Genomic DNA, 7,545 nt, shown 5'->3' with positions numbered 1-7,545 from the left:
TTACTTATCAAGTGTTTTTAAACCTGGAATAATTGGGAGGGGGAAATTGCTTGGGATTTTTTAAGTGTTATTATTGATTTTATACAAGCCTGTGTAAATACAAGTAATCTAAGATTTCAGGTTAAATTATGTGTGTGTAAGTGTCTTTCCCTAGAACCCATAATAAATGTATGGTCTCTTACACCTCAACACAGAGCAGGATGACTCCTGTTTGGGAGCTAGCTGTAGTCCCAGAGGAGACAATAGTTATTTGCTATTTATTGTTACAGACGGCTGCATTACCAGAGGGATTTAAGGACATTTAGCACAACACATGCACTCTGTAACTGAGTGAGCATGCCCTTTTGCAAATACATCTTCCCCTCTCAGTGCTGCCTGGAGCACTGAAACTTTCAGGCATTCCCTTATCTGTGATTGCCGACACCTGTTCTATGGGAACAAATAATTCTAGAGGCCTGTCATTTTCTTCTCCAGCTGCCACCTCACCTTCCAGTCTCCTAAGGGCCCTGTCACCCTTAATCACAATTTTCTTTGTGATGGAAACCATGGGTGAAGAACCAGACAGGTTCCAGACTTGCCCACAGCAGAACTCTTTTCACTTTATTCCATGAGAAAAGGATGGCAGGAAAACAGGAAGACAAAGGCAAATATGCAGATGTACTACAATAGACAACTACACCACATGCAAAAGAACATGAATGTCTCTCCTGTTTTATTTTCTTTCTCAGTAACTCATTTCTCCATGTGGGGGTCAGGCATACTAATATTCCAGGCAACAATCATGGTATCATAAGGTTTGGGCTGAACTAAGTATTGTCTCTGTAATACTGAGGAATGGATTTTCATCCAAAGCTCTCCAAACCTACCTATGCTAGTTTCAGGTCATTAGCTCTGGTTTACCTTAGTGGAGCTTGAATTCACATCTATTCATTAGGAATTCCTTCAGCCAGACTTTCAGGTGCTCACCATCTGTACAGCCTTTTCTCCCATTTAGGCATCTACATGGAAAGAAAAATAAAAAACAGTAGCCAGTCTTAGGACAGTGCTAGACAGACATCCAACATACAAACCCTTGGAAAATTTGGCTGTGCTAGCAATGTTAAGCCTTTTGAGGAAGCTAGCTCTCCGTAGTAATCCTTTGGTTCTGTAACAGGACTTAATCTAATCTAAGGATATTGGGACAATTACATGTTGCTGAGGAGATGAAACAAGAAAAGATTTTGTAGAGACTAGGGCCAATGTGATAATGAACTCCTTCAAATTTCACAATGTGAGGGCTAGACTGTGCAGAAGTTACATTAATTGTTTTTTAGGTTCACCATTTTGGCATCACAGCTCATACGTTTTGCTCTGATTGAATCCAGAATTTAATGAAGGACCCTGCAAAACCAGCAAACCTCACCTGATTGCTACTCGGAATAATAGTCAGTCCAGGTCTGGCCAGAGTTCAAACCTGAGTCACCATGTCCCACACTATGATTTGTAATGGAAGCTGAATATCATTTTCATTGTCAAACCTTGTGTCAACAATAGTTGTGCAGATAAGGTGTAGAGTGATACTCTTATTTGAATAGTCACTCTACGCCATTTTTCTCTGCTGTCACTACATTAAACAAAAATGGCACATTTTGGAGTATCATATGCCTCATTTCAAAAAAACTATAAGAAAATGTACCATACTTCTACTGCAAGACTATGTGCGTATGCTGAAACTACATTGTGCTTGTTAAGGACTTGGTAAAGACTTCTATTACCTTCAGTGGTCTTTGGATCAAACACTAAGTGGGGCAGCATATATAGATCAGGATTCAGAGGAAGGTTTAACTGTGCATCATCTATTTTATAGCACTTTTAAACCAATATTTACAATAGCTAGCATCAAGTGATTCACTACTTAAAATGCTTCCAAACACACTATTGACAAACCTGCAATTTGCCTTCCATCTTCAAACTCTGAATGGTTATTTTTGGCCCTATCTTTTTTTTATATATTGACATTTAACTTTTTCAGAATAGAATGTATATTGACGGAGCCATCAAGAGAACAAACACATTAAACCTAAAACAACAAGCAAAAGCTCTAAATAATACAAAGCTGGACCTACAAGCATGTATGCTGAAGAGCTTTAGATAGCTGGGTCTGCAAATAGGTCCTCAAGCTTCCATTTGGGCTCATGTAGCAAATAAAACAAAAGCAAATCTTGCAATTAAACAGACAACAACAATTTATGGTATTAGGTCAGAGCCAGACTCAGCTTCCCTGGCTCCAGTCATTCTGCAGCACATTAGTCATACAAAAAACTTGAATCTGTTCAGAGCTGCCTTGCTAAAAACTGCACCAGCAAAATATTTGTTAAAATTTTTGTCTGGTAAAGATCTGATATTACTGGTTTAGACGATAATTCTCTGAGCCCAGCTAACGGACAAAGCAAAGCATAGCTCTGCTCTGCTTCAGCCCTACCTGGGGAGTCAACTTATGACCACTTAGGCACAAGAGCTAGCAGGCACCAGGACACTATTACACAGCAGCTGTGACTCTCCAAGGCCCCACTTTCTTTGCCAAGACTTCTAGTTGAGAAGAGAATCTGGCCCATTGCTTTTGGCAGATTTCTTTCATCTGTTACTTGTAAGGAAGAAAACAGCTGCAGGTCAAGTGTACTTAGGGCAGTACAGTGGCAGGAATCACCTTGACTGATGCGTACTATCCTAAGGTAGAGGCTTAGACATCTGAAATTACACATCCCTTAGCAGCACAGGAGCAACGCACAAAATGGAGAATAAGAGTTGCAGGCAAAGGTTATTTTCTCACAAAGTTTGAAGACAGACAGGTATTCTCAGTCCTCTGTCCTGGATTCTAGACTTTGATTCACTTCTATTTCCCTTCACTTCTTCACTCAGTTTGGCAATCTTGAGGCAACTGTTTTGATCACCAGGCTGTGTATGTTTTCTCTTTTATAAATCATCTCTGTTTCAGTAGGATGCAGCATTACAGCCCAGTCATTTGCTTCAGGAAAGGGTTTCCTTCCCTCTGGCAGTAAGATCTCTTCTCCTCTCATGTTTGTGGATCTGGGCTTATGAAATAAACATTGGTTTAGTAACCTCAAAAACAAAACCTTCTTGTTCTTGTGCTGCATGAAGAATGCTGGCCTGATTTTAGGTATCTCAAAGGATTAAGATCATGGCTGGAGGTTCCAGGATAATTTCTTTGGGGAATTTTCTACCTTTCCATGACAGGGGATCTACAGCAGCACTCAAATCCAGCATGCAGAGGCTTACCTCTTCACACAGCCAGAGAGATGCACGTATTTCTGTGCCTGTGCAAGCATTCCCAGTATGGTAAATGCCAGGGATCAGCCTTTCAAAGGGGCCTAGGGAAGTTGGCATCGGATTCTTGTTAACTTGAGTAAGGCGCTAAGGAGGAAAACAAGAATGTTTTCCTCAAGTTGTACCTATGCTGCAGACAGGAGAAGTGGGAAAGTATTTGTGAAGTAACTGTAATCATGACAAATCAGGATGATATCAGGAAAAATGCAATGGCATGGGATTCATCATGGGGCACAGAAGCCTGACAGGAATATGGTGAGTCCACACTAAAATTCATCCCTCAGCATTGTTGTTGAAACTGAAGCTAGACAGAGCAAAAAACCTGGCTTGAGTATTGTCTACATGGCACCTCAGTGTCACCTCCTGTTGCAGTGTGGTTTCCTCCCTACTGTCCCAGATACAAGGACTGCCAGCCTTTTGAGGAATTAATATGCCAGTGGCAGCATCTTACTTTACTCTTGTTGCCACCTTGGGCTGTAATAGTTGCTTCTGGCAGCCAGAGCTATCACTGACGGGTTGGGGCAGTATGGGAGCCCACAAAGGGGGAACAATTGCTTTTAAGCCTTGAATATGAGTGTGTTGAGGGTCATCAAAGATCCTACTTGCTAAACCATTTGCAGTTAAGGTTATATATCTCTTCTATTTTTAATGGCAGATTTCCCATCAACATCATCTCTTTTTTTATTTTTCTATTTTATCCTTCAGCCTCTCCTTTGTACCCACTACAGGAATTGTCTTTATTGGCAGTTCCATTCCTCTTCCAAATTGTTTTGTATGAAACTTTATTGAAAAAGGAATTAAGCCTACTTGTTGCACTCAGACAACATGGCAGTTACTGAAAGCCTGAAAAAAGTCAGATGTGATGAACTTTGGCTTGATTTTGCCCTTCCTGGGAATATTTCTGGGTTTTTAATGGCAAGGAATGGAAGGAGGAGCTTAGTGCTAGTTGGCTTATGTGACTGGACATAGATGATCATAAAGCTTTCTTAGGAACTTTGTGCCCTCTAGAACAACATCATTCACACCCCTGGTTGCAGCTGCCTTTTAAGGCTTAACAATCATGACGAATTCTCAAGCTTTTTATTTCTAAAATTACAACATAATCCTCCAGAATTTCACCTTCACTTGAAAAGGAGGGAATGCCCCAAATCTTAGTGGGTATACATTGCTTTTGCAATCATATCTGATCATCTTATAACTTTAATTTCTATCCTCACAGTACCCCAGTGAGGCAGGGTGCTGTGTCATTGCTGCAAAACTTAAACACCAAGAGGTTTTGTGATTTGTCCAAAGTCATATAGGGCCTATGGAAGAGAAAGCAATTGCACCAGACTAATGTCTTTGGCCCTGGCTAATGACTGGACCACTCTCTTTTTACATCTTTAAAACAAAGAGATGGAAAAAGACTTTCTGCACAGGTAAATGAAAAAGCAAAAGAGCACAGGTATGGTCTCCATTCAGTCCTGGGAAAAATTCCCCTTGACTTCAGTCAGCTCCATCCCTTGGTCTGCAGCACAGTTTCTTTCCCTAACTGAAAAGGCAAAGAGACTGTTTGAGCCTTCTACCTGTTCACATAAATGAGTGCTCTTTTCTGTATGGAACAACAGTGACATGTAGTGGCTACTCAAGTAAAGCACAGCAGTGTAGAACTGGAAATGCTGTATCACACGGACTGTTACTGTACAGTACAATTACATTAATACATAAGGCTATCAGTTAGTTGGGTGGCCATCTAGTGATAATGGTTAATAAATGAGTTTGGTAAAATACCAAGTTATAATTACATGCATTGCAAAACCCAGCTCAAGCATTAATTTACACTGCATCCTCCTTTCTCATGCAACAGTGCTATTTAGAGGGTAACCACATTGTAACCTGATTTCCAAGTTAGCAGAAAATATTTGTATTGACTAGCAGTGCTTGTGTGGGTTGCAACTGACAGGGCAAGCTGAAACCTCTGAGCATAATGAAAGAAAATCTGATGAAAATGATTCAATCTCTAAATGCGTCATTGGGGAGGTTTAGTAAAATCATTTATACAACTTGAGGCAACTGAGTAGGAACATTCCCATCAGAGAAGGTGAACTATGGCCATGGATATCGGTTAGCCCAAGGTCACAAAGTTAATCTGTGGCTAAATAGGATTTTGGGGATGCATTTGTCACTTTGGAGGGGCATGCTGCTTTCTGAGAGCCTTCAGTATTTTAATGCTTGTCATGCTGTCTAAATTCCAAAGGAATTAGGAGTTACAGGGGGATTTGTTATGCAATCAGTTTGCCCTCTGTGGGATTACTTTCTGAACTCCTCGAGGCACCCGTTCTCACAGGCTTACCCAAGACAATGGGGTTAATCACAGGGTTAGCTGTCTTTGAAAAGATGCAGGCTTACCTGTATCAAATTCAATCCTCTTCCCAAATGGGTGAGTACACAGTTAATCAGGCTTTTAGAAATAAAATGGCAGAGAGGCAGCTTTAGAAAGAGTGGATGTGGGAGTTACTACCTCAATAAAGAATGCGGGATTGCTCAGGGTAGGATTGATGAGCTCTAGATTGTGTGTAGGAAGAGGCCGCTGGAGTTAGAGAGGGCAGTTTGAAATATAGGACAGATATCCCAGTTGTTATGGTGACAGAGCTGTACTGTGAGGGTCCCTTTGCATTGCTATTATTGCCAAGAAGGAGGAGTAAAAGGAGTTTCTGGTGAACAGGAGAGCTGGAAGGTGAGCCCAGGACAAACTCTGAGAGGCACATCTGGGCCTAGGAAGGGTGGGGGAGCAGGGGCTTGATTTTTATATTGGTTAGATGTACAGGAAGTAGACTTTTTTATCATTTACATTGCTGATGTAAGTGCCTTATGGCTAATCGCGATGTGAATCAGAGACCCCCTGTGGGGGAATAACAGGTCTTACTTGCAAGAGGAAGCCAACCCAGCAAGGCTCCTGCTACAGACTTACAATCATGTGTCTCTGAATGCTAATTTGACAAGGAAGCGTGCACTACAGTCAGACAGTAAAGACTGTATTCTGCCATTTTGTTAATTAGCCCATTCCGCAAAGCTGTCGGTATTCAGCTGGATTATTAATACCAACTTCCACTTACAGTTTCATCTGTGGCAAGCCACAAGTCAAACAGCACAGTTCCCTATAAGACAGGGCCACTGATGATGTTGTCTCTTCTACCTGTCTGCATTTGTTATTTCAGTGATGCCTACAGGACAGTCAGTGAAAGTTGGTTCAAAACCCTGTTACTACTGCGTGCTGAGTATCTCAAGGCTGACACCAATGCCTTGGATATGATCAGGAGGGTGAAGGATTCAAGTAGGGCATTTTTTTTTGTCACTTGTTCAGCAAAATGCAACTCACAGTAGCATGTCCTGTCACTTAGGTGTTTGCAAAAACTACAGCAGAAGCTTAGACAATGAGGAACTGAGCATGAAGTAATTCTGTGGGTGAAGTTTGAAGCTAAAAGAGAGGCTTGTGAATGCCTTGATTTCTGTTGGCTGAGAAAGCATCCTGTGGTCATTTCTTTCTTCCTTTGGTTTCATTAAACAATGCCATATACCTGAGTTTTGAGAAAGAAATATCTTATTTATATTTTTATATTGTTCACTACATTAAACATGTCTCTTATTTGTAACGTCTCTGAATGAAACAGACCTGGTCTTTTCTGTTTCTTCCTATGTAGAATTTTTCCATTTTCTCAGAACTACCTTGGACCAAATCAAGGTCCTGTCATACTGAATGGGTATTTTGCCACAAACAGGAAGGAGATACAGCTTCCAAGTTTGCTGGCTACAGAAGTTGCCATACCTGTAATGTATTGCGTTTCCAAAGAGAAAGGAACATAACAGAACTTGAAATACTTGGTTTTGTAAGTGCTACAAATTTTGTTGCTTCTATGGGTTTTTGCCTGATAGTTTTAAAATTACTTTATGTGGGTTTTTTTGCATAATTAAATGCTTCACTGTTTAATACTAGGCAAATGGGAGCTGTGACAATAACAGGTTTATGATGCCAAAGGGTTTTCACAATGCTGATGCAGCCAACTCCAAAAGGCTGTGGAAAAGACTCCTCCACATTCAGTCTCTCTGCACGCTGCAGGCATTACAGACAACACTAGCTTATAAATATGTGAGGAGGCTAGGTTGGATGGAGAAATATGTTAGCTCCTTCGGCAACCAGATGTGTTGTCCAGAAGCGAAAGCCACTAGCAAATGCTGTTCAGC

Source organism: Apteryx rowi, unplaced genomic scaffold, assembly GCF_003343035.1.
Source record: "Apteryx rowi isolate R43461 unplaced genomic scaffold, aptRow1 scaffold_105, whole genome shotgun sequence".
Classification (NCBI taxonomy): Eukaryota; Metazoa; Chordata; class Aves; order Apterygiformes; family Apterygidae; genus Apteryx; species Apteryx rowi.
The sequence above is the reverse complement of the archived record's forward strand: the minus strand, read 5'-3'. Positions refer to the sequence as shown.